The 26798-nt window shown below is 37.9% G+C and overlaps 1 long non-coding RNA gene across 1 annotated transcript; it reads right to left on the reverse strand.

The window, feature by feature from the left end:
* Positions 1–351: 351 nt before the first annotated feature.
* Positions 352–6784, reverse strand: LOC140000845 (uncharacterized). The gene is made up of 3 exons (XR_011806090.1): positions 6273–6784; positions 3253–3325; positions 352–1715 (listed from the first exon to the last, which is right to left on the reverse strand). It is a non-coding gene; the product is annotated as an uncharacterized lncRNA (long non-coding RNA).
* Positions 6785–26798: the final 20014 nt, after the last annotated feature.

The following is a 26798-nucleotide window of genomic DNA, read 5'->3' on the forward strand; positions in this document are numbered from 1 at the left end:
GGATTTTGAGGCGGTTCCAGGACAGTGAATCAGTCCTTATGGATAAGGGACTGAATTGCTCTTGTTCAACCCCTAAGCTGCAGATTTCACTTCAATATTTCAATTTTTCTTATTTGTATAAATAATTGCTTTAAAAAACAAACACGTCAAAAAATAGACCTTTGGCACGTTTGTTGCACAAAAGGACGTAGTCGTGCAGTACTTTGTGCTTTCTTTCAATCTTAAAATAGAAATACTTATTTTTAGACACTCCCATAGTAGCATTTCCTAGTAGATTCTCTTCCACTTGCCTGTCATTCTGCAAGCTCCCCTCTGTTAAAACATATTTTTTTTTCCCGTCTTTCTCTTTGTTATAGAATGCAACTGATAAGGAAGCTTCTGGTTTCCCTATTTGCTTTAGTGCTGAAACTGCATCTCAGAGAGTCTGTCAGGAGTTTACCAGCTTGGATATTATACTAAAACAGTATCTTCATTTAAAATGAATGATAAACCTGACACAGATGTTTACAGGATCCTTCTTCAATATGTTATCCACAGCTGGGAAAAAAAATGGAAAGACTAGGGAATGTGCAGAGACCAACAGGAAAAGCTTGGGCTGATGACAGCTTCTCAGGGCAGCACAGGGCAGCAGAATAAAGGATTGATGACTTGTTAAGAAGATGAATTTGGTAATAATTCAATGGTGGGAAAGAGTGTAAGGTGCACTGGAGCCAAGCCAGCTGCTTGCAGCTGACTTCAGCTGGCTCTTAGCCCAGAGCAGAGCAAAGGAGTGCTTGTCACTGTTAGCTTATATATGGTAAATAGAGTTCTACAGGTGTGACAAAAGAGATTCATAGTCAATCTGCTCATGCACAGAAGACTTTAAAAAGTAGCATTTTTTAGATAAAATATTTTCAGATTGAAGACTTCATAAAGAAATTTCCGAAGACTTATTTTCTCAGAATAGCTAGCACCTCAAGAGCTTGGATTTATGAAACCATGTGCTTAACTAGATACACCTTGGTCACTGAGCACACTGAAAAAGTTTCTTATTTCCCTGCAAGAAAGGAATAAAAGTTGATCACGTTTTAAAGACTCACGCAGTTTAGAATTTCTCATCACATGGCCAGGTAGATTTTTCAGATTTTTCTGGAAGCTTCTTTGTTGTAGCTGCATTCTCCTAAACAATTTGCTGCACAACAGTATATTTGGAGGAACTGCCTAATTATGTCTGAATTTCTAAACAATTGCTAAGCATCAGACTACTCCTTGCAACATGGTCAACTACTTAAAAACCCTAATGCTACTGGTCTCTCAAATGGACTCAGTGATTGTGCATGGAAAGGTGTTAAAAGTAAAGCTACAAAAGCACCATGAAGGTAGACTGAATTTCCTTTTAGTGTTGATGCTGAAATGTGGGCTTTCTCTAGTTCATGTGGTAGTCTCATGCCCTTAGTTTCTTATTTTGCATGAGCCCAGGGAGATCTCCATCTGCACTTGCTAAGTGCAGCTTGCAGTGTTGCATGTTATTTCCACCGTTCATGTTGCATTTCAGTGCAGTTGGAAATGCTTCAGCCATAAAGGGGAATGTGCTGCTCAGCCAAGCTGCTGGTAGGTGGCAATGTGCTGCCCAGAAAAGCATCTCCTGTGCAGAAAGCTAAGCAGCATTATCATCTGTCTGCCAATATTCTCCTCCTCACCTGCTATTCCACCTGATGATTTATTCCACCCCAAACCTGAGGGATGTAAACACACAAGGACAAAAAATAAGAATAAGGAAGACTGCAAGTTTGTAGCAAAACAATAACTTCAATTACAAAAACAATGAAAAAATGTCATTTTCCTTCAGATTTTTACTATGAGTACTCCTCTTCTATGAAATAATAAACATGTTGGTCAAAACAACAGTGACAAAGCAGAGTAATAGAATTAGGTTTGCAAGGAAGTGACACACTTTTATCCTGTGCTTTTCTATTCTTTGTTTAAATCAAATATCAGCAAGAACCTGCTTATAAAAAACAAATGATGTTGTTATCATCTGGAGGAAGAATGGACTTTATGGGTTTGGACTTCAGTACTGAGCACTTGATACCACTTAGGGGAACATAGAATTTCCCTTTCCTTTAATCAGAAATTCACCTATGATTGCCCATGGTCTGATAATGGGACAACGCCATAAAGGTTATACAGCACTTCAATTCTCCCCAGGATCCTTGTGTGGTCAGTGGAGACAGAGGGCTGTCTAGAAACTAAACTAGAGCAGAAACTGTTTTCAGATACAATGCCAAAGGAGGATCTGCCCCCTCTCCTCTCATCTGTCATGGATGTACTCAGCCTCACCTCCTCTTTCAATACCATTTGATTAAAAATGGGAAGTATTCTCCTGTTGTTTTTCTCCCTATATATATAAATTATGCACTGTCTTAAAGTTGTATCTATTAAGTTTAGTTATTTAGGTGTACTGAAGTTTTTAACTCTTGTGTTTTCATTTCTTTTTAAAAATTTAATGAGAAGTAATTTAATTGATAAGTGCTGCTGTATCACTGATGCACTGCTATGACACAAAGAGATTTGTTCAAATTAAGCTTAATGAGTTGGCATATTGAAAACTATTTATATATTTATTTAAAAGCTTCCTACAGTGTAACTCTGCAATTTATTGAGGAATCAATATTTTATTAATTTCAATAGAACTGACCACCTTTTTGGTATGCTAGGGCACGTATAACATCTTTTTTTTTTTTTTTTTTAAGACCATAGTTGAAATTTTTGTAGTTTTGTTCAAAGAGTGATTACATTTGAAGTTTACAGAGTAACACCTGGCACTACAACTGTTCTCATATCCATAAGGTTAGGTAAGGTTATTCTCCATTTGGCTAACTGAGATTAAGAGGACAGACTTATTTAAAGATTAACAGAAAAAAAGTTCTTTAGTCATTGTTTACTAAGGCAGATGCTGACCATATATACCAGAAAGCAGTTAGACTGCAATCAACCTTTCAGAAACCAGGGTGTGGTTTTCACTAAAAGAATGAGAATTTTGCTTTTCAAGAGAACTAAGCTGGAGATGTAACAGGACAGAGCTCCTTTTTATTGTTAGGGTTGTTTTTGCTTTGTTGTTTGCTTTTAGTATTATTTGTGCTTTCCCTGGATAGTTTTCAGTGAACATGCTTCTTGACAATAAGCTACTTCACAGTCCAAGGAAGTATAAAAATATAGTCAAGTGAAATAGAAATCCATTCATTTCTACTAGTGGGCAGCATTAGAACTCACCTTTGTTAGTGTAATTCTGTTCATCTTTACTGCATGACTAAGGTCTGTCTTCTTTCGTAACCCCAGTTGTCAGCTGAGAATCAAGAAAATCATATTACTTTCCCTGAAATTCTCCAGAATCCTTGACAAAGAAAAGATTCTACAGTTTTAATGTTGCATTTGCTTTTCTCAATGTAATGCCACTTTATATTGGGTGTCAGAGAAGGGAATCTACACGTGTGTATCTGCTTTCACTTGTGATATGGCATGATGTAAGCTTATCAATACTGAATTAGCTTAAATACTGTTGTTTTAGAAGAAGAAAAAAAAAAGACCATTCTAGTAATTTTATTTGTTTATTAAATGCTACTCTTGCATAAAATGATGTAATGGATCTCAATAGAAAGTTTTTCTAAAATGGGTCAAATGGCAAAATTTTTTGTCATGTGATCTCAATCATTAGAGCTAGTTAACACTGTGGTCTCTAATAAAAAGAGAGAGATTACATTCGAAAGTGCCTCAACACTTGAATTTTTTCTTTTTATTATTAAAACAAACAAACAAAAAACCACCATTACCAAAGACTTTGGCAACAGTAATGATTAAATATTTGCTTCCTTCTTTGCTGTATCAAGACTCTATGGTCACATATTACTGTTGTTGTATTTATGGAAGAAGAGCGATGAGATATCTACATAGAAAACATACTGGGCAAGTTACTGAAGCAGATCATTGCAGCTTACTTTGGGTATCAGATAAACTTGTGAACAGGCCAGTGTGGACTTAGAGATTGTGAAACTAAGAACTACATGGGAATGTCCACATAGAGACTACAGAGTAGGTATCAAACCCAAACCACAAGCAAATAACTCTAGAAAAAATGCCAAGTCTCCATACAGAGAAATGAAATTGGGCCTATATATCACCCTACCACTCAGACATTGGTTCACTCCCTGGAGATGTAGCATAAATGGAGTCTTATTGCATGATTTCTGTTGGGTACTTTAATGGTACTGGGATTTATTAGATGTTGGGGTAGTTAATGTCGGACCCAACAGATTGCTTTGTGGTTGGATTATCATCAACTGTCTCTGACTGGCTTCCAAAGTATCCTAACCACTGTCTCCCTTTCTTTAGAGCTGTGTCATGTCTCTAAGTATTCTAAGCAGAGGGTTAACTCTGGCAATGTTCTATTTCATTGTGGTAATAATGAAATTTAAGCCCAGGTATTCTGTTTGATTTAATTTAATTTCTATGACATACATACGGGTTTCATGAGGTTACTGGATATAGCTAGTATACATATGCAAAATGGTAACACAAGATTTTAAGAATGAAGACTAAGCAAACACTATTTTAAAAAATGTATTTCGAATGGGACAAACTCTATTAAAAAAAAAAAAAAGTATTCAGAATGGATTTTGCAGCTCCAGAGGTACAGCATGTACAGTTGAAGAACAGCTATCCTTCTGTCATACAGCCCCTGAAAGCACCACAATGCTGTCCTCATGTTTCTATTCAGACATGAGAATACAGGAATACTCTTCTGGAGGAACATCTCCATAGATAAAGTAACAGTTCATTGTGCTCAGGAATATGCAGCATTGTCCATGAAAAACTTAATGGGCACAATCAGCTTCTATAGTGTTTTCCAAGACCTGTTCATTTGGCTCTGAAAACTAGTTCAAAAGGATGAAGCTCAGGATATTCTGCTTCGGATTAATTTCTTGCATACATAAGCAGCTGGAATCTTAAAAATAGTTTTCATAATCTTCAGTGGATTTCTGGCTACACCAGCCAAATTCTACAAACTAACATTAAGTATGTGTAGAAAATAGACTCATTTCATGTGGAATAAATGGAATTTTAAGTCTTCACAATTATTACACTGATAAAAATTATGAAAGTGGCAGACTTTTCCTCACTTGGAGTAGTTGTTCTCTTTTTGACCAGCTTTTCTCTGTTTTACTTAAAAATTTCAGTTCTTCAAACTAGCCTTCTCTCTGTTCCCAAGCTACTCTTGCTCTATATTCTATTTTTGTAACTTAGTTTGAAACAATAGCTTCTTCTCTACTTAGTCATAACAGAATATTGCTGATGCATCATTATGGATGCATATCGTGTACCATGTGAACCTTAAAGAAGGTGTAGTTGGTGCACAGTGGCATGTCCTTCTGTGGGAAAGAACAGGTTCAGGGGAAGGTTTGTCAAGTTCCAGTTCTTGCTTACACCTAGATACTTAATGTAATTGGACTTTTCGTTATTGGCCAACACAGAACATAAACCTGTTTTTATGAACCAACAACAAATATGCCTTATTTTTGTATTGGTGTTTGTTTTCACAGCTCTTCTAGATGCTTTTGTTATCTCTGATGTCTGGGCTTGTGCATCTACTACTGCTTAGCAAGTAAGTGCAGATATTGTACTTTATCTTGAGAAGCTGGGAACATCTAAGAATTTAGGGCTTTGTATCAAAGCCTCTGTCAGAAACACTCTTTTTCTCCTCTTCTTAGTCTGATCTCTTAGTAATAAGTATTGAAGACAAGAAGAACTACTGTGAGCCTAAGAGAAATTACTTTGTGTGCCATGAGGGAAAAAATTAAAGTCAGGGCATGTAATCTGCTCTGCTTTTAAAAATGACTAAGGGAGATGAGTGCTTCTTGACTTGAAATGAGCAGTCATGACACCTGGAAGGTAACAGAGATGTTAGGAATTCTGCTGACAACTTGGATAAATGTGCCAGAAGCATTTTTTTATTTTTTTTTTAACTCAGAATGAATACTAATGATGGATGAATGGGAGAAGTGGGGACACAGTTCCTCTGGCTACTGTCAGCCTGTGCTTCAGTGAAACGTACAATAAGGCAGCACTTGAACTGGTGACAAGATAATTAAATCTGTCAACTGCTTGTGATTGAGTTTATCAACAGGTCATTCACCTTTAGTTTCACCTCTCAGAAATGTTGGTGCATGATGTCACTTAGTTTGGTATATCCCCAGGATTTCAGCAAAAAGACATGCCCAAGTGACTGTTTTTCTTACCTTTCTGTTTCTTCAAATTCTTCCATGTCAGTGTGACTAGAATAGATGTGATTGGAGGGACTCTGAGGTCAACAGGTTGAATCTGAGAAGAAAGAAAAAAGATGAAGGAAAGAAGGAAAAATGACTTTAAGTGTAATATTTGAAACAATAATGCAGTTTCATTATGTTCTTTTTCAAGACCAGTTCCTTTCAGTTTGGGACCACAGGATGCGCTTCTGGGAAGTATGTTAACAACTTAAAAAGCTGTCAGCATAGTTGTCAGCAGAATTTGCACACTGATTAAGTAAGCAGATTTTTCTACCATGATGGTAGGGGTGCTGTAGTTATAAGTATTCCTTCCATTCCTCAGAAGCACACATTCTGACTTCTATATAATCAGACTAACTGATTTTTTGATACTTGCCTAAGGAAAAAGACCCAAGCAGAAAACCAACCACAAAAACAGTTCTCTTTTGAGAACTTGTAAAAAGTGATTTTGTTCTATATAAGTATTATATTCATTCCTACCAAAAGGTCCATTGCCATGATCTAATATTTCTCCTTGTTTATTCTCATAACAGGGAAATTAAATTATTGTATAAATCAAAATGAACCAATGCTGAAACTCATACACAAACATAAGTTACCTCAGTGCAGGGAAAACTGTTGTTCTCTCATACTGGAAGAAATTTAGTACTGTAGAAATGACTGTAAAATTATTTTGCCAAGACTTGATGAAATGTTCTTTTTCCTAGCTCGATCAACTTGTCACTTGCAGCAGAGCTTGGTAAACCATTCTCTACAGATCTGGAAAAAAAAGGAAAAAAAAAGAACAAATGTTGCATACCTTCAAACACAGCTAATTCTTCCATTAATGAAATCATCAATGAAAAAAAGATAATAATTGAAAGGACTCCCAGAGAGTCTTTTCAGGGTTTTCTGTCCTTTCATGAAAGTTCCTTATCCTCTTCAAAAATCTCTGAAAAATGGAAAAAATGGGGGTTGTTTTTTCATTGCCTTTTGTTTGTATTTTTTGTTGTTGTTGTTGGTTTGGTTTCATTTTTTGTTTGTTTGTTTTTATTTTTGTTATCTTTAAACTTGTTTTTAGTTGTAGAATGCATGGAATTTTATTGCATTCAGGCTGCTTTGGATGAAGAGGAAATAAAGAATGGTTGTCAGTTAATGAAGTAAATGAGGTCTAAGAATTTTAACAGGATTTATTTATTGCTAAACTATTTCTTGGACTCTGCAATTTCTGAGCCAACTACCTTAGATAAAAGCAAAAACCAAAAAGGTTGGATACCCATAAAACACTGACTGAGGTTAAATACCATAAACTCATAAAGATATTTTAATCTTCTCATAACTCCTTACCTTTTACTGCTGGTGATATCATCCAGATTTTTTAGTTCCACATGGAAGTTCTCTACTAGTCAGTATATTCACATTTTAGGGAACTGGAGAAAAGCCACAATGCTTCGTTGAAAATGTGCTACCACTCATGGAACACACTGCAGACCAAAACCTCATGATGACTGAAGGTCTCTATCATGTGTGCGACTGTTCTGATTTTTGTCTGTACTTCATGATGTACTGGGTGGTTTGTTTTAAACCAAGCACTCATTCTAGATAGCTCTATGAAATCAAGTACATTTAGGAAGTATATTAAAACAAAGAACATGTCTTGAAGCACACTACATGATTGTTAGAATAGAGGAACTCAGTGAGAATCATTCATCACAAGAGTCATCAGGCCATCATTACAAACTGTGATTCAAAGGCTTTCGTGAGAGAGAGATTAAGACTACACGTTAATAAAAGTGATATCAAAATCACAGGAGACAATGATTTATTTTCCTCCTTCTAATATATATACATTCTATTCTCTGAGATCCTACAGACAGTAGGCAAGAGGACTAATTAAAAAATATTTTTAGAAAGTATAATGCTTTAAGATGTCAAAGAAACATTTAGCCCTCAGAAGAGAAACTGCTGTCACCTTAAAAAAATAAAAGATTACTCTTTCTAAGTGCATCTACAATACTTTACAATAAATACTTTACAGTATTTCATCCTGGTCTCGTCGTATTGTCTATTTAAGTTGCCCAAGAGTTTCTGCAATAAAATCCTATTTGTGACAGTTAGGAGCTTTTATCTTTTTTAGACTAAAGTTTTTCATGCTGTAGATCTGACTTGGAGATCTGAAGTATTGCAGCGAAAATAGTAAAGGATTTAAAAAAAGTTCTAAAGAAAAAAAAATGTACTCCTGCAATATAAACTTACAGTAAGACTAGGAGTCAGATACAAGGTCAGCAGGAAACCAAGTGCACCCATGACACTGGGATAATATTAAGAATTGAATTGAAATGTGATGACATTCAAAGAGGAGTTTCGGAAAAGGGGACTGGAACTTTTACTGGAAACCTGAATCAGAACTGTGAGGGGTTTTCTCATTTTTGTCTTACTCCATTGCCTAGAGACACTAAAGATTTTAAACTGTCCTATACAATATAGCACATGGTTAATTCAAATTCATCTGTATATCAGGTAACACAGTAATGTAGTCCAATAAAGAACCAGAAATCACTTCTTTAACTGATTACCCAACTGTGCTGGGTGTGAACTGGGGCTGTGGTCTGATAAAAAGGAGGCAAGAGCATCATACTGTTAGTTGTTGCATCTCAACTGTAAGAAAGTGTCTTACAACAGGAAAGCTTCAGATTCATAAATTTCTTCTTCTTAGGTTCTGAGCTAGTGTGAGTGATGCAGAACAACTTAAGTCAAATCAGATGAGTTTTAAGCCACTAATTGTGACAAGTTCTTTGTCATGTGTGGCTCGTCTCAAGAAAGAGATTAATGTTGAAAAACAATATAGAATAATATTTTAAATTTCCATTTATTTCCATTTTATTTTTCTAATTAGATTCTTGTCTCTAATTAGATTCTAATTGTATTATTCCCAGAGCCTGGAACAGAACTTATATTTCTCTCAAAATTACATGTTTTCACCAATGAAGGCACAAAATCACTGGGCAAAGTGTCTCATTTTTATCTCACAAAATCACTGAATGGTTGAGGTTGGAAGGGACCTCTAGAGGTGATCTGGTCCAAACCCCTGCTCAAGATGGTTGCTTAGGACCACATCCAGAAGGCTTTTGAAGGTCTCGAAGGAAAGAGACCCCCCAACCTCTGTGGAGAACCTATGCCAGTGCTTTATCACCCTCACAGTAGAGAAGTGCTTCCTGATGCTCAGAGAGAAGCCCCTGTGTTCCTGTGTTCCCGTTTGTGCCCATTACCTCTTTTTCTGGTGATGTGCCCATCACCTCTTTTTGTTTTTCATCACTTCTTCTTTTTGATTTCTTAAATCTGTTCTCACAGAAATGCAAATGACATCGCTTATTGTCTTGGCTCTGGCCAGCGGTCGGCCCCTTATCTAACATGGGGCAGCTTCAGGATTCTTCTCACAGAAGCCACCCCTATGCCCCCCACTACAAAAGCCTTGCCACTACACATACCTGGGACAGTTGATTTAAACCTGTAGAGCGACAGTGACAGCAAAAGCCCAGTTAAGGAGCTGAAAATTGAAGCAGTAAATAAAAGGAACCAAGGTACACATAAATTTGTCTTTTTTTTTTTTCCATTTTTTTAACATATACAGAAAATATTAAAAATCTGGGTAGGCAAACATTCTGCCCTTGCATTAAGAAGCTTAAAAAAATATGAGTTGTTCTGCTAGCTATCATTCTGCAGCACCAATAGACTATAATTCAATTTATTGGACAAATGATGTATTTGAATTTGGAATTTCCACGTATTATAAATCCTGTTAGGATCTGCTATGTAACTATCAACGGATAGACTTGTGACACTATAAGAATGACTTGTAGAGTACCATGCTAAGACTTAATCCATCACTCTTTCTTCTGAATGTGTTCCACTGCAGCTTCCCCAGCCTGTTTACTATCTGCCTCTCATTTCCTCTTCTTTCTCACATAAGTGCTGAAGTCTTGGCTGAGCAAGAGAAAATTTCCAAATTCTCTGTCTATTCCTGTTGTCTTTATTCATTATAAGGAAAAACATGAGGAAAGACAGGATTTAGAGTGTAGGAAAAGACAAATAATGGAGAATTTGGTTCTGCATGAAGACCTCATGACTGCAGTCTAATGCTGCCACATAAAGGTGCTGGGAATCAGGTCCTACCTGACCTAGTGGTTGTATGTCTGACAGGGTCATTCCTGGAAGGTTAATGTTCTCTGCAGCTCTACAGTTCTGTCACTGAAATTTTGACTATATGAGGAAATGGAAAGGAATTTTTGTTCATTAGAGTATGGATCGTCTTTGCACCCTGATATTTGGTTTCTGTCTTACTGTACAGAAGAATAGACAATAAAGTAGTCAGAAAAGGTAGAAACTGTCCCACTAAATCAACTCTGCATAGAGGACAGTTTTTTTTCAGAGAATTTTACTCCTGTACTTCTGCAGAAACTAATCTAATTTCATTGCTGTGCAGGAGGGCATATGGTTTATCCTTAGACACAAAATCAATTAATTTTGACAGTTACTTTCACATTTATAAGCCATTTAACTAAGATTTTTTAGTGGTTTGTGTTTACAAAATCAGTAAATTTCCTAAATACAACAGAACATGTTTCTATAAAACTGTCATGACTCTTTCCTGTCTTCTGCAAACAAGTAGTATGGCCATAACCAGAATTACAGTATTCATAATTACAATTTGATGTGAATTCCCCCAATATTACTTGCTCCCCTCCGAATCTAGTTTAAAGCCCTGCTAGTGAATCCAGCCAGCATGCTACCCGAACTGCTCTTGCCTCATGTGGTCAGGTGTGCCCCTCCTGTGTCAGAATGCTCCGTCTCTCAAAAGCATGCCAAGATCATAGAACCTGAAACCTTGATTGTGGCATGAGCTATGCAGCCAATCATTCACCTGATCCGTACACTGCCTCCTCCTCTGATCCCAGTCTCCAGCTGGAAGGATTGATGAGAACACTGCTTGTGTTCCTGATCTCTTCAGCATCATTCCAAAGGACATAAAGTCCCTTTTGATGTTTCCGAGTCTCTTTGTCATGGCCTCAGCTGTAACCACCTGGCTTGACCAGTCTCGGTAGCCTCCTTGTGATGTCAAGAATACGGGCCACAGGCAGGCAGCAAACCTCTCTTGAGAGAGTCTGTGCTTAATGTGTATATGGCACAAATTACAATGAGCTTGTATGTGTTTTTAAAATTTTCTATTTATTCCATATATACATGTATATATATATATAAGATTTTCCTAAGTCTACTTTATTCTTTCTGCTTCATGAGATAAGTTATTTATTGAAACTGGGTGATAAATAAATTGGTGCACATGCTCTGGTAGAGCATTTGGAGAATCTCAGCAAACTTTCTAGAGCCAGTGCACTATTCATTGAGTAACCATTGGTAACCATAGAGCTCCTACTTACAGCTTGCTTGACTATCAAAAAGGATTGAAGGACAAAACAATCCTCTTTTAAAGCATCCACTTTTTTTACTGAGGGCCCTTTCACTATGTTGGAAACAATTTTGTATGTCTGCCACATTCAATACGCAGCAAGTACTGTGCCAGCTGGTCTGGAATCAACATGTTGAAAATATTCATAGGGAGCACACCACATGCTCAGGAAGATGGAAAACAGAATCTGACAAAGCAGCTGATGCCTGTTGGTGATGCTGAACTAACAGGCTACCATGCAGTGAGACATTTCAGATTCAAAAAACAGTACATTTCCTTCTTGCTTTTGACTGTGTTCCCTTACTGGCATGTGGCTTGTAATCCTTAAGAGGCATTCTCTACTTCACCTACTTCCCTGTTAACACGATACATTTCCATTTGTTTTATGTTCTGCATGGTCACCAGCAAATTCAGTCCTTCCCATCCCCTGCTGGCTTCTACAGCATTCTGTAGTTGTCTCTACATCTTAAATTATTGTCTTTACATCTTAAATTATTTAAAAAACAATTAAATATTATTGTAAAGTGCTCAAGTACTCTTTCCAGTAACATCTGATGATTTCTCTGTAGCATACATCAAGAGCTGTTAGCTGATCCACGGGTGACAATGTGAGCTCTTCATTGACTTGGTGAGTATTCACTAGCAGTCAGAGAGATTACAGTATTAGTTCACTGAGCCAAATGGACAGCTTTTAGACTCCAGATTTTATAGTTCACAAAGCCTATATTTCCCCTTGCTTTCCCTAATTTTACACCAGTGTGACTCTGTTGACTCAGTGAGACAGTTCTTTGTTTGCCATTAGGCACAGAAGGAGACAGGAAAGTTCTGCTCTTCCTTGCCCGGTACTGTCTATGCTGGCCAAAGGGTCCAAAGAAGGGCGACGAAGCTGGTGAGGGGCCTGGAGAGCAAGTCCTATGAGGAGCGGCTGAAGGAACTGGGCTTGTTCAGCCTAGAGAAGAGGAGGCTCAGGGGTGACCTTATTGCTCTGTATAAGTACATTAAAGGAGGCTGTAGAGAGGTGGGGGTTGGCCTGTTCTCCCATGTGCCTGGTGACAGGACGAGGGGGAATGGGCTAAAGTTATGCCAGGGGAGTTTTAGGTTAGATGTTAGGAAGAATTTCTTTACTGAAAGGGTTGTGAGGCACTGGAACAGGCTGCCCAGGGAGGTGGTGGAGTCACCATCCCTGGAAGTCTTCAAAAGACGTTTAGATGTAGAGCTTAGGGATATGGTTTAGTGGGGACTGTTAGTGTTAGGTTAGAGGTTGGACTCGATGATCTTGAGGTCTCTTCCAACCTAGAAATTCTGTGATTCTGTGATTCTGTGATTCTGGCTTTTGTTTTGTGAAAACTTGTCAGCAATAAATGGTTATGCAGACAGTATGTATATGAGATAAAAACAAACTAAACAAACAAGCAACAACAACAACAAATATATGGACAAATCCTTAATATTTTAATCTGCCAAATAACAGATGTACTTTTGTTCAGAGGTTTTCATGTGTCACTGTCTTATCCTATCCTAAACCATCCCCTGTAGAAAAGATTTTGTTTGTTTGTTTTGATTTTTTTTCTGATGCTGTCACCATCTAATTAACATAATGTGTTGTGAGTGAGATAAACAATGTGTTGTGAGTTAAACTCTATGACATTCCAGCTGGATTTAAATCAGAACTGTTTGCTCTTTTCAGAAAGATCTCATCAGGCTGACAGTCTAGCAATTTCACTGCTGTCCTTTACATCATGAGACTCCTCTCACCATCTTAATGCCTCACAAGGACAGACACTGCTGCCAGCAAAAACTTTATTGGAAGAGGCTCTGCAGAGATGATGCATTAACTCTAAAGTGCCAAAAAATTAATTGTGGGGCCAAGCTGAATGTGTCACTGCCTTTAATGTCACTTTATCAGCAAATTGGAAAGGATTATTATTCAGATTAATGTGAAGACTATTCAATACAACAGATGCACAATTGCAGAGGAGTGCCAACTTCTTTCCTTGATTGTTCTTTGCTTTTGAAGTTTTGAAGTTTGAAAGAGTGAGACTTCAGCTCACTGAAGGCTCATTTAAATCAGCAAAGTTTTTCCACTGAAAAGTGTAAGGGAGTACAAAGCTTCATGAATCTGGGTTAAAGTTGTGATAATCATTCTAGTTGTGATAATCATTCTAATAGGTTCAAGTACTAGGAAAAATAGGGAGAGGTTAAAATTTTTCTCCTTTTGACAAGTGAGAAGTGTAACTAACTTACCCACACACTCTCACAGATCAAACATAGATCTGAAACTTGCAGCTTTTTGTGTTTTCAGAGACTGACTTCTTGAGATTATTCTCTTATAAAATGGATACTAATAGAGTATGGAAGAGGAAGAAGCAGAAAAAATGAAAAAATATTTATATTTTCATTTTTAAAGTCTTTAATATAAAAAGATTCCAAAAATACAGTTCAGAGAAAGATCAAGTTTCTTTTATGCAAGTTAGTGCATGTTGTAAGACAGATAAAAGATCCTGCAAGCCAAACCTGGGGAGTAAAAGCAGAAAGGGACTGACCTGAATTACTTGAACCTTGTTGATGCAGTGCACAGCTACACTAGCCATGTAGCTGTGCACTTTAATATCTTTAATTTTAATAATCTTTAATTTAATTTAATTTTAATTAATTTAATTTAATTTTAATAATCTTTTAATAATCTTTAATATCTTTAATATCTTTATTTTAATATCTTTAATAAAGATATTAAAGAAGATGGGCCCCAGCCCCCAGTGGAAAAACACCACTGGTGACCAGTAGTCAACTGGGTGTCACTCCATTCACCACCACTCACTGGGCTTGGCCATCCAGCCAGTGTTTAACCCAGCAAAGAGTGTATCTGTCCAACCGATGGGCTGCCAGCTTCTCCAGGAAAATACTATGGGAGACCATGTCAAAGGCCTTGCTGAAGTCTAGGCAAACTACATCAACACCTCATCCACCACATGGGTCACCTGGTCGTAGAAGAAGACAAGGTTGGTCAGGCAGGGCTTACCTTTCATGAACCCACGTTGACTGGGCCTGATCCCCTGGTTGTCTAGCATATACTGTGTGATTACATTCAAGATCACTGGTTTCATCACCTTTCCTGGCACCAAGGTCCGACTGACAGGTCTGTGGTTCCCTGGGTGTTCCTTACGACCTTTCTTATGTATGGGCATCACATTAGCAAGTCTCCAGTCATCTCAGTCATCATGGTCCACCTCTCAGGTTGACCTTGACTGCTGATAGATGATGGAAAGTGGCCCAACAATCACACCCACTAAATCCCTCAGCAAGCTCGGGTGGATCCCTTCTGGTCCCATGGACTTGTGACGGTCCAGGTGGAGCAGCAGGTCTCTGTTCCCACCTGAACTGTGGGGGGTTTCTTCTATTCCTCATCCCAGACTTCCAGGTTGGGAGGCTGAGTATGCCAAGGATAAGTGGTCTGGCTAGTAAAGACATCTGTCTGTAAAGACAGATGCAAAGAAGGCATTAAGAACCTCAGCCTTTTCCTTATCTTCAGTTCCCCCCTGCATCCAGTAAATAATGAAGATTCTCCTTGTTCCTCCTCTTGCTGTAATTGTATTTGTAAAAACATTTTTTGTTATCCTTAACCATAGTGGCCAGGTTGAGCTCGTGCTGGGCTTTGACCTTCCTGTTTTTTTCTCTGTATATGTTGGCAACTTCCCTGTACTCTCCCCATGTTGCCTGCCCCTTCTTCCACTGGACATAAACTCTCTTTTTCTCACCGACACTCAGCAAAAGTTCCCTGTTCAGTCATGCTGTTCTTCTTCCCTGCCAGTCCACCTTATGAGTCCTTCTCTGTTTGTGAACAGCAGGTCTAGCAGGGCACCCCCTCTGGCCGGCTGACTAACCAGCTGAGTTGGGAAGCTGTCTTCATGCACTTTAGAAATCCCCTAGCCTGCTTCCTTTGAGCTGTATAGTATTGCTAGCATTTTTCCAGGAATTTAAAGTCCTCTATGAACAAGTGCTGTTGATTGAGTGACTTCTGCCAGCTGCTTATAGAAGACCACATCCACCTCTTCATCCTGGTTTGGCTGTCTACAACAGACGCCCACCAGGATGTCTGCCTTGTGGGCCAATTCCCTGATCCTCAGGTATCTGTTCAGGGTTTTGTTGTGAGTTTCTGTGAACAGAAAATAGGTAGTGTTTTATTGTTTCTCTTCAGTAATGTGAGAAGTTTAGAGAGATTTGTTTTAGACCATTTTAGTACTGCTTCGCTCTCTCCTCTCCCTACTTCTTTTTTTTTTTTTTTTTTTTTTTTTTACAGTAAAGCTATCAATAAAACTGGGCTGGTAAATTTAGGCTTTGAGAGTGAATATGTACAGTTTTAAATTGGAAGATGTATTTTTAATTCTTTTGTTATTTGATTTATTGTCACAGTCAGTAATGTAGAGACAGACAGAGAGTGTCTTTTTAAATGTGATCTAGGATAATAAGGTAACTTCTCAAATTTAATAAATACAAATTCCTGTAAATAAATATGAACAAAAGGACCTACTTACTCAGGTAGAATTTAAAATGATCACACTGGGGGGCCTTTGTTTATTTATTTATTTATTTATTTATTTATTTATTTATTTATTTATTGTGCTGTGTGTAATTCCATAGTGTATGCAATTACTCAGGTGCTCCATCCATTTGTTTTGTAGAAGCACCTGTTATTTGTCTAGAAAGTAGCTGACATACAACATTTTAAATGAAAATGGCAAATGGAAAATGAACAGACAGCAAGCTGTTTGCAGCAGCTGCTTGTTTGTTGTCTATACAAATTGAATTTGGCAAGTTCTATTCATCTCTTTATAAAATTGTATTTGTAGTTGTCCTAAGAGATTACAAAGATTTTCATTTGCTGTTCATATAATTATAGTAATGCCTCAAGCTATCTTTATAATAGTAATAATAATAATAATAATAATAAATAACAGAAAAAACAAACAAACAAAAAAACATAAAAGCTGAGTTTAAGGATCCCAATAACTTTTATCTTTTCCGAGACAGTGTGACAGTTGCTCATTCTCTACTGTTCACATGCAGTTCTTTGACTTTGTGCTGTCTATGAATTTTTCTTGCCAATGATCATGATGCACGTATTTGAGTAGTGTAGACCATAAAATTAAAGAACTAATGACAAGTAGAGTAGCTTATGAAAGACTTCTCAGAAGCTGTTTTATACCTAATTGCCACAGAGGCATAATAAGTTTTAGATATTAGGAGCAAGTCCTGCTGTAATCAAGAAATATATCACATGCCATATGACTTGAATAACCATGAAGTTATTAATTCCTCCAGCTCAAGGTTTTCTTTAAATTACTAAACTAATTATGTTGAGGATGGTTATGAGTAAACAAAGAATATTATTTTTCTTTCCCCACCATTTCCGTGTGTGAGCTATTTACAGTTGGAGAATTTTTGTAATAGCCATTTGTATAAAACCTATTATAATGGACCCCTATTCTTTCCTGAAGCATTGGAAGTAGAGGAGATAATTAATAATGGTTATCTGAAACCAGATAAGATTGGCTTGGGGCCTGTTTCAGAAGTGCAAGGGTACTATGTTTTAAAAATATAAACTACTTATACATGACACAAACTGCTCTGTAATAACGCCACTCCTAAAAGGAACAGTTTTTGCCCTGTTTCAGTCATAAATTTCTTCTGTTTCATCTATTCCTTGCCCAGTCCAAAATCCCTGCTTGGAGTCTTCACTCCTCGTTACCTCTTCATACCTCTTTCTCGGGATAACTTTGTGTGCATTCAGTGTTTTGAAAACTAGCATTATTTAACCCAGGTTCTTAAACATACATGACAAATATTTGAGACAGATAGGTACATACTGTGAAACAGCCTATTGAAAGCAAGAAATGAATAACACACTTATAACTGCAGGCTTATAGTTGCAAAATTGTTTAGTGTATAGTCATCACTGACTATACTGCTTTGTGTTTGGTACATTCAAAAACACATCATTTTACTAAATTTTTGAAGGCCAACTGCAGCCAATCACCAAGTAGCATTCGTCTGAGTAGAGATATCAGCGAATGTGAATCTCTGGATTGTATTCAACCTTTGATTACATACGAAATATGCAAACAGTAACTGGTCTTGATTTTCCTTTTAAAGCCCAGTGACATCGCAGAGTGTCTTTGAATTGAGCACCAAGTACACACAATACATCTGCTATTTGTATTAATGGCAGCTAATTGTTTTCCATAAAGGTATAGTAATTTTTCAAATTTTCCATCTTTGGTTGATTAGCTTTTTTTTTTTTTTCCATAAAAAATGTAAAAAGTTGCCTGTCACATGTCACACACATGTCACATCAAGAGATCTTTATCCTTCTTGTCATCCAGGCACTGAGCCACTGAATCTTTAAATCTAAAAGAATTTATATTTGTTGTGCCTCTCTATTAGATAAGCTGATTCTGTTTGTGATCTGTCCTGCAATACAGTGATATAAGGTATTACTACTACATAAGTGTTGTTTTGTATACTGCTCAATGGCAAACATCAAAATGCACTTCCATGCTCTTGGTTAGTGTCACATAAGTGTTACTAGCAGTATGCAAAACTAAAATAGAGACTTTCTATAAGAGTGTCAAATAATAGGGGTCTGCAAAATTATGATGCCTGATACATCAATATTAAACAAGATATAAAGATATAAAACAAGATACTCATTATTGCCTAAGCACATCCACATTAGCAGTCTGGCTTGCTTGGTGGTCCTCTGAATTTGCCATATGGGTAAGAGCTGTTCCACTTCTGGGACTAGAACTTCATGCTACAGAAACTCGTAAGTGGCCTTATAAAATCTTAACTATCAAGCTTATATGATATTACTGGCCAATGTTGGCAGAGAAACACCTTGTAGCAATACAATACTAAAGCCATCAGTTTCAAAGGTGCAATGTCTTACAATAAACGAATATGCTACGAAGCATACACCAGTCCAAGCTATGAGCAGCCAGTTTCTTGAGGAGAATGCTGTGGGGAACTGTGTCAAAAGCCTTGCTGAAGTCAAGGTAGACCACATCCACAGCCTTTCCTTCATCCACCCAGCATGTCACTTGATCAGGTTCATCAAGCAGGACCTGCCTTCCATAAACCCATGATGACTGGGCCAGATCACCTGGTTGCCCTACAAGCGCTGCGTGATGACACTCTGATAATCTGCTCCATGAGCTTCCCTGGCACTGAGGTCAAACTGACAGGCCTATAGTTCCCCAGGTCTGCCCTCCTGCCTTTCTTGTAGATGGGCGTCATGTTTGCTAGCTGCCAGTCAACTGGGACCTCCCCTGATAGCCAGGACTGCCAATAAATGATGGAAGGTGGCTTGGCCAGCTCCTCTGCCACTTCTCTCAGTACCTTCGGATGGATCCCATCTGGCCCCATCAACTTGCGTACATCTAAGTGCTGTAGCAGGTCGCCAACCATTTCCTGCTGGATTATGAGGGCCACATTCTGTTCCCCGTGCCTTTCCACCAGCTCAAGGTACCGGGTATCCAGAGAACAACTGTTCTTGCCGCTGAAGACTGAGGCGAAGAAGGCATTAAGCATCTTAGCCTTTTCCTCATCTCTCCTCACTAAGTTTCCCCCCGCATCCAGTAAAGGATGAAGATTCTCCTTAGTCCTCCTTACACATCCTTACACAGTCCCTACACATCCTTACAACATCCTTATAATACTTCTGAGTGGCCTGCCCTCTTTTCCAAAGCTCAAAAACTCTTTTTTTTTTCCTAAGCTCTAGCCACAACTCTGTTCAGCCAGGCCAGTCTTCTTCCACACTGGCTCATCTTTGGGCACATGGGGACAGACCGCTCCTGAGCCATTAAGATTTCCTTCTTGAGGAGTGCCCAGACTTCCTGGACTCCTCTGCCCCTCAGAACTGCCTTGCAAGGGACTCTACCAACCAGTGTCCCAAACAGCTCAAAGTCAGCCCTCTGGAAGTCCAAGACAGTGGTTTTACTGGTCCCCCACCTTACTTCGCCAAGAACAGAAAACTCCACCATTTCATGGTCACTCTGCCCAGGATAGCTCCTGACCACCACATCTCCCACCAGTCCTTCTCTGTTTGTGAACAGCATGTCCAGCGGGGCACCTCCCCTGGTAGATTCACTAACCATTAATGTGGCTCTGTGATCTCAAGTGCTAGCTTTTGCAGATATGACTTTGAACAGATTTTAAACACCAAATTGATCAAGAGGATTAACTGACTTACATTCTCAAGATTTTTCAAAGTGTGGAGCAAGTGAATATTTCTACATTAACAGCTAGTGTAGGCAAGTATGGAATGGAGACTGATGTTTGCTTCAACTCATCAGACATGGAACAAATAGAGTGAAAAAATACATGAATATAAATATCAATATGGTAATACTTATTATGGAAGGAAGTTAAAAATGCAAAACATCTCAGTTTTGAATATTTAACTCTTAGAAGAAGGTGTCACTTTATGCTAGAGAATCACTGATTCCATCTAAATGCAAAGGCATTTTGTAGGGAGTTCTTGGCTTTAGTATCACTTCAGGTTTTCCAGAAACTTCAGTTCAGTTTGAAGAAAGAATAAACTAATTTCACTGGAGAATTCACAGGACTTTTGTCAAGCAAGTGAAAGCCATTTTAAGTAGGGGCTAAAGTAGGAGTTTAAGAATAAAAGTGAAAGGAGGGATGTTAACACCAAATATTTATGCTCTGGAAACTGACCTGAACTTTCTTTTCTTCTTGTACTTTTATTATGGAATTACCATAGACAGCACACGAGCAGCATCACACCAGTTATTTTACCTGCCCTTTGTTTGGTCTTGTCCATTGAGAAACAATGGGTTAGAGGAAGTGAAAGAAATTAGCCCTTTGAAGACTTACTACAACTGTAGAGGAAAGCCCTGAAATTATGGAACAGAAATGGGTTCTTCCTAATGCTAGTAGGGAATGTGAATAATTTAAGGGCTTATAGAAAACTAAGGATGCAAAATGTTGTTCTGTTCTCTCTTCTAAGGGCCTCAGGATTCATCTTGGACAGAAGGCTGCAGATATCCAAAGGGATGGCACAAAACACACATATTTCTTACTTGCAGGCAAATAGGAAGGATTCTTCTTTGGAGAAGCAATCACTTCATCTCTTTTGGAGACACATTTGTGGCTGGATGACTTTATATCTATCCCAGTGGGAGCCATTGTGTCTACAACAAAGTCTGGCTTCCATTCTCCCATCCAGATGAGGAAATCACAGTGATATAATTTATTTATTTATTTATTTATTTATTTTTAAGCAGATTTTTTTTCTACAAGGCCAGCCTCTCCTTATGTACAAAGTTTTTTCAATTTCATGAGCCTCATTTAGCTCAATGTCTCACCCCAAACTGTTTATAGAGGATAACATCATAGTAAAACAAGAAAGGTCTCTTGAGGGAACAGATGCAGTCATGCTGGGCTGTGTAATTACTTTGGGAGTGTATATAACTGCATTGTAATCGTTCCATTGCACCGTCAGGAAAATATGTGCCTTAGTGCAATAAGATAGCCAAATACAAACATGGCACCACATTATTTCCTCCATTGTGAAATCCATGTGTTTCACGTTCTTCATTTTGGCTCCAGAGACTTCCTGTGTTAGTAGTGGAATCAGTAAAAAATATGTTTTGAGTAAAATTTAATCATTTATGATTTCAAACATAATTTTCTTGGTCATCCAATACCTTGCAGAGTTAAATCCTGTTTTGTTTTCTGTGGCAGGATTCTGTCTGATGGGCAATGGCAGCACAGTTTTGTGTGAAATCATGCAAAACATAGTCTGAAAAAGAAACATGAGCTTACTTATACTTACAAACCCCTTTTATACACATGCACTCAGACTATTGCAGTTGTTGATTCATTAAAATTACAAAGGCTGACCAAGACTGCTCTGTAATAATGTGAATGCTATGTTTGGTACTTAAAAAGGGAACATTAACATCATCTTCCAGAAATAGATTTAAATAACAATATATTTAATCTGTGTTTTTAATAAGTCTTTTATACTTTTGTAATCACTGCACTATGGAGTTTATTTAAGTCTGTTTATAAAATAGTCCATCCTGGCTGGTGTAACAGTAAGTTGAATATCAGCAGAAATTCAGCTGACTCATACAACTCTCAGACAGTTTAGGCAAATACTAATTTCCTACCTAGATGATGATGATGATTATTATTATTATTAATTACATTAATACTGTGGCCTTTTTCCCCAGTGTTGGTGCACATATTTCTGGTAATTTAAATTGCTGCTATGTTAATAGCATAATCATCTCCAGTAAGTAGACTCTATCTATAGCAGAATGAAGGAAGTTCTTATGAACTTGTGCCCTCTTTGGAGATGTCTCAGATGAAAAATGAAAATTATGGAGAAAATCAGATGTGGAAGAGTTGCATTGTCTGAAATCTCTCTTGCATCTTGATAAGGAGTGAAAGTAACAGATGTTTTAAACAGATAGTAGTAATGCATATACAACTACCTGAAAGGAATCTATGGGGATCTAGGGGGTCGGCCTTTTCTCACAGGTGATAGGACTAGAGAGAATGACCTCAAGTTTTGCCAGGGGAGGTTTAAATTGAAAATTAGGAGACATTTCTCCTCAGAAAGAGTAGTCAGGCTTTGGAACAGTTTGCCCAGGGAAGTGGTGGAGTCACCGTCCCTGGGGGTGTTTAAGGAAAGGTTGGATGTGTTGCTTATGGACATGGTTTAGTGGGTGACGTTGGTAGATGGTTGGACCAGATGATTCTGAAGGCCCAACCTTAATGATTCTATATTTGGAAGACATTTCCCTGGACTGCCTTTTAAATCTTCATGGCAACATTAAGATCACTGGCCCAAACTCAACCATAATACCTGTGCTAGTAAGTTCTGCAATATTAAATAATTAATTATTAATAAATACTTACTCAGTAAGATCTTACTCAGTTCAAATCAAACATAAATAACTTCAGATGACTCCTAAACTCTCCAGACAGCTCTGGTGTTGCTGTAGAATGGAATATGATTTTTCCTTACAACCCACCAGTTATTTCCATGTCTTTTCTGGACCTTGGGATCTCTTTTGGGAGCTACATTACGCAGGGAAATATAATAAGGCTGAGATCACCACTGCCTCAACGTAATGCAAAGTTTAAGGCCTTTATCACAGCCAGTTTGGAAATGAATGCAGCCCCATCTTCTCAGCATTTTAAGACAGATGACTACCCAACACTGAACTGTCTCACGTTTTCAAACTGAGACAGCTTTGTAGAAATAATAGAAAAATTTCATTACAATTGGCCTAGCATGGAATTTATCCTTCAAAAGTTTGGTGGAATATCCTCGTAGACTTCAAAACTAGTACATCATCATTTGAACACTCCTTCATTTCTCCACAAGGACCCAACTGTTAGTCCTGGTAGCTATAGATAATTAGTCATATTAGCTCATCAAATTAGCCGATCAGTCACTTGAAGTCTGTTGACGACACCTGTTCTGAGCTCTACTGTGTTGTTCAGCAAATGACTTGCGGAAATCAGACTGTCTACAACCTTGGGATGGTTATAAAGCAGGTAAATTTATTCTCCAAAACCCTATGAGGTGTCATCTTGAGCTACCTTATGTAGGATCTTGGTCTTTTCCAAATACATATATATAGAGAGAGATCAGTCTCAATTCGTCCTGTCTCATTTGCATACATACAGCAACTCAGCTTTATTAAAGTGCATACTTCCCCTTGGAAGGCAACTAAAAGGTCTAGTGCTTAAACATTCTTTTTGATTTGTTCTAGTTGCTTGCCCCAAACTATAAGATGTTGTTGCAAAGATTGGTTTCCTCCTTGCATTAGATCTTCTCCTTCGTATGGCATTTGGTAAGGCCTTCCATACAATATCTCAACAGAGACTTATCTTTACCAATACATATTGGTCTCTTGACAGATTTTACCAATCTGTTGTTTTATCAAAAGGTTCATGTTTTTTCCCGTGGCCACTTGCCTGCGGCCTATATGGAGTGTGTTGTTGCCAGTCAATCCCCAGCACTTTGCTGACTTGTTGGGTCAGTTCTGCAGTGAAATGTGGTCCCCTGTCAGTAGACCTTACTGAGGGTACACCAAATCTCAGTATAATTTCATTCAACAATACTTTGGACACTTCTCTGGCTTTGTTAGTTCTATGTGGGAATGCTCCTGGCCATCTGGAAAAGGTGTCTGTTAGCACCAATAGGCATCTAAAGCCTCCTTTTCTTGAGAGTTTGAAAAAATCAATTTGCCCCTGTTTCCCAGGAACATTTCCCTTCCCTATTGTTCCTGTTTGGGGTTTGATTCCTGTCTGAGGTTTACTTTTAGGCCTTTCTAACAATGGTATACAAATTAGGCCCTATCCATTTTCTACTTAAAACCTGTTATAATATTTCAGCTCCCCAGCATGCTTTCTTATATTCTCCAATTACTGTCCAATATCCTACAGTATCACAACTCTCCCATCAGTTCTTTGTGTTAAACCTGTAGCTAACACTTTCCGTTTACACCTTCAATTAATTGCTTATCGATCCCGGATCTTCTACTTCATTTTCAAAGACTTTTGTTAATGCCTGGCTTTCTGTTCCTGGTACTAGTGGAGGGGAGGCTGGGGGAAAGAGGGAGAGATGGAAAGGAGGGGTAAGGCATCACAACTTTACACGGCCCTTCAATGTTGAAACCCAGCATGAACAAATTACATGTGAAAATCTCTATCAGACCAGAAGATTCTGTACCTCTGCGTGGCTGTCTGGCCATACTGCATCATCAGTATGTACTTAGTTTTGAATAAGAATATAAGCATCTGTGAATTCGCTTTCAAGTGAATTCAACTGCTCAGAAACCCTGGGATATTTGCAGTAGGCTGTTTTAAAACCCAAACAAAGCTCATTGAATGTGCATTCATAACACTGGAAAATATGGATATGAGAAATAATGTGATGTTTTGGGGATTCAGTGGCTGTTAGGCAAGTACATTTGTTTTTGTAGAAGGTTCCTGGTAAGTGTGGGAATTTCTAAGATGACCTTTTGCGAGAGCGTGACTCAGTTTACAGAATGCCTTTCTACTGCCTTTATTGCATAATCATTGTTTTTTGCAGGTACAAAAAAAAGGGGGGGGGGGGGAGGAGGGGGTCAGATTCAATAGGAGCCTACAAATCCATTTACCTTTCCATGCACAAAAGCATAATACAAAAGCATGGATTGTTAAATCGCGTTCCCGTGTTTATGAACACTTGTCATTGTCTCTAGCTCTTAATACAGTTTGCAGAATGAACACACTACAACACTATTAGTAGGAATTCACCCATACGTAGACAAAAAGGAAGATGTTTCCTTTGGAAGTGTGTTTTTAATATATTGGAAAGAAAACTTGGCTTTGCTTTCATCCTGGAAGCATCATTCACTGCAGCAAGATTTCTTTACTGGACTGTGACCTTCTTCAGTCCTGTCTTTAGAGAAAATGCTTTGACCTTTTCTATGCATAAATTCCTTGAAAACCTTACATAGTAAAAAGCAATATGCTAAAAGCATAATTAGCTGTTGCTTCCTATCATTAAAGACAGAATCAGCAGAAGGGTAGTGTAGTCAATACCCTTTTGACATGTCATTATTTTGGTTCCCCTGAAACTTATTTAGTTTATAATAGTTTATTGTCTGTTCACCACTCTCACAGTGGTGACCTTTGATTAGGAATAAAGTTCTGTAGGAATGCAGATAGAATAATTTTATTGATTTTACATTTGGCAGAGTCTACGATTGGTAAAAGTTTTTTTCTATAACAGGGTTATAGAAAACAAGGGTTTTTCTATAACCTTCTTCATTCTCTGGCTTTCTACCCTTTGTCTTAGTCAAATCCCAGCTTCTGGGTCACTGTTCCAATAAAAAGAAGTAAAGAAAACATTTGAATTGAAGCTGAGGGCATTTGGGCACCAGCTTTTTGGTGGTAATTAAACATGAGAGAACATGGCTCTTTCTGTCTCTTCCTCATCTGCCACCTACTTTGCAAGACCATATGGGAGAGCGGATTTTATTCTTAGTCCAGAAGTGCTCCTCTGGTGTTCATAGAAGATTGTGTAGGAACAGAAGCCAGTCTTTTCCCACACGTGTTTTCAGAAGGGAAGCATGTTTTCTCATGTGATAGGTGATCTGATAGATATACATGTAACATGTGCGAGACCTTTTGTCTGCAAATAAAGAACATTGTACATTTATTCACTTTTTATTTATTCACTATTATATTTGGAGAGCTTGGGGTGACTCGGGGAAAAGGTGCCAATTTGTAACTGCCAAGGTAGAAGAACAGAATACCAGATGAGCAGTACCTCTGCATCAATACCATATATATATAAATGACTTCAGAAATTTCCCAGATAGAAAGTCATTCTAGTTCCACAAAAACTGAGCTTTTTAACATTTTTACTTGCTTTAGAAACACCCAACAAACTGTAGCTTTTGTGTGTATGTGTATTCAACTCATAGCTGACAACACAATAGTTTGTTTGTTTGTTTGTTTGTTTTTTAAAAAAAGGAAATTCCCTATGCTGTAAGTCTATCCTTGAACTAGGACTTTATCGTGTACTTGTTGAATATTAAAAGTATTTTCTTTAAAACCCAACATGATTTGGGGGGGAGGTGGGAAGTGTTAACTTAAACAGACTTAATTTTCATATGCTTATGTTGATAACAGATGCAACAGTGGTGGTTCAGTATCTCCATGGTTATTCAAGAGCACAGACAAGCATACTTAAAGAAGCATCTTATAACTACATGGGAGATATATAAAAGGAAAACCTTCAAATCATGTTTTGTTTGCTAAAGGTCCCTTACTTAAACTTTGAAAGTAGAACCGCCTCTCTGCAGCAAGTTTGTTTATCTTAAACTTTAGATTTTATTATACTTGGATATACCAAAACAGAAAGAATGTGTTTTGTTGTTGTTGTTATTGTTGTTTGCTGTTGTTGCTGTTTTACCTGCTACTTCTGTTGACTTTTTTTTTTCCTCACATGTCCTCTGATA

Source organism: Anas platyrhynchos, chromosome 34, assembly GCF_047663525.1.
Source record: "Anas platyrhynchos isolate ZD024472 breed Pekin duck chromosome 34, IASCAAS_PekinDuck_T2T, whole genome shotgun sequence".
Lineage (NCBI taxonomy): Eukaryota > Metazoa > Chordata > Aves > Anseriformes > Anatidae > Anas > Anas platyrhynchos.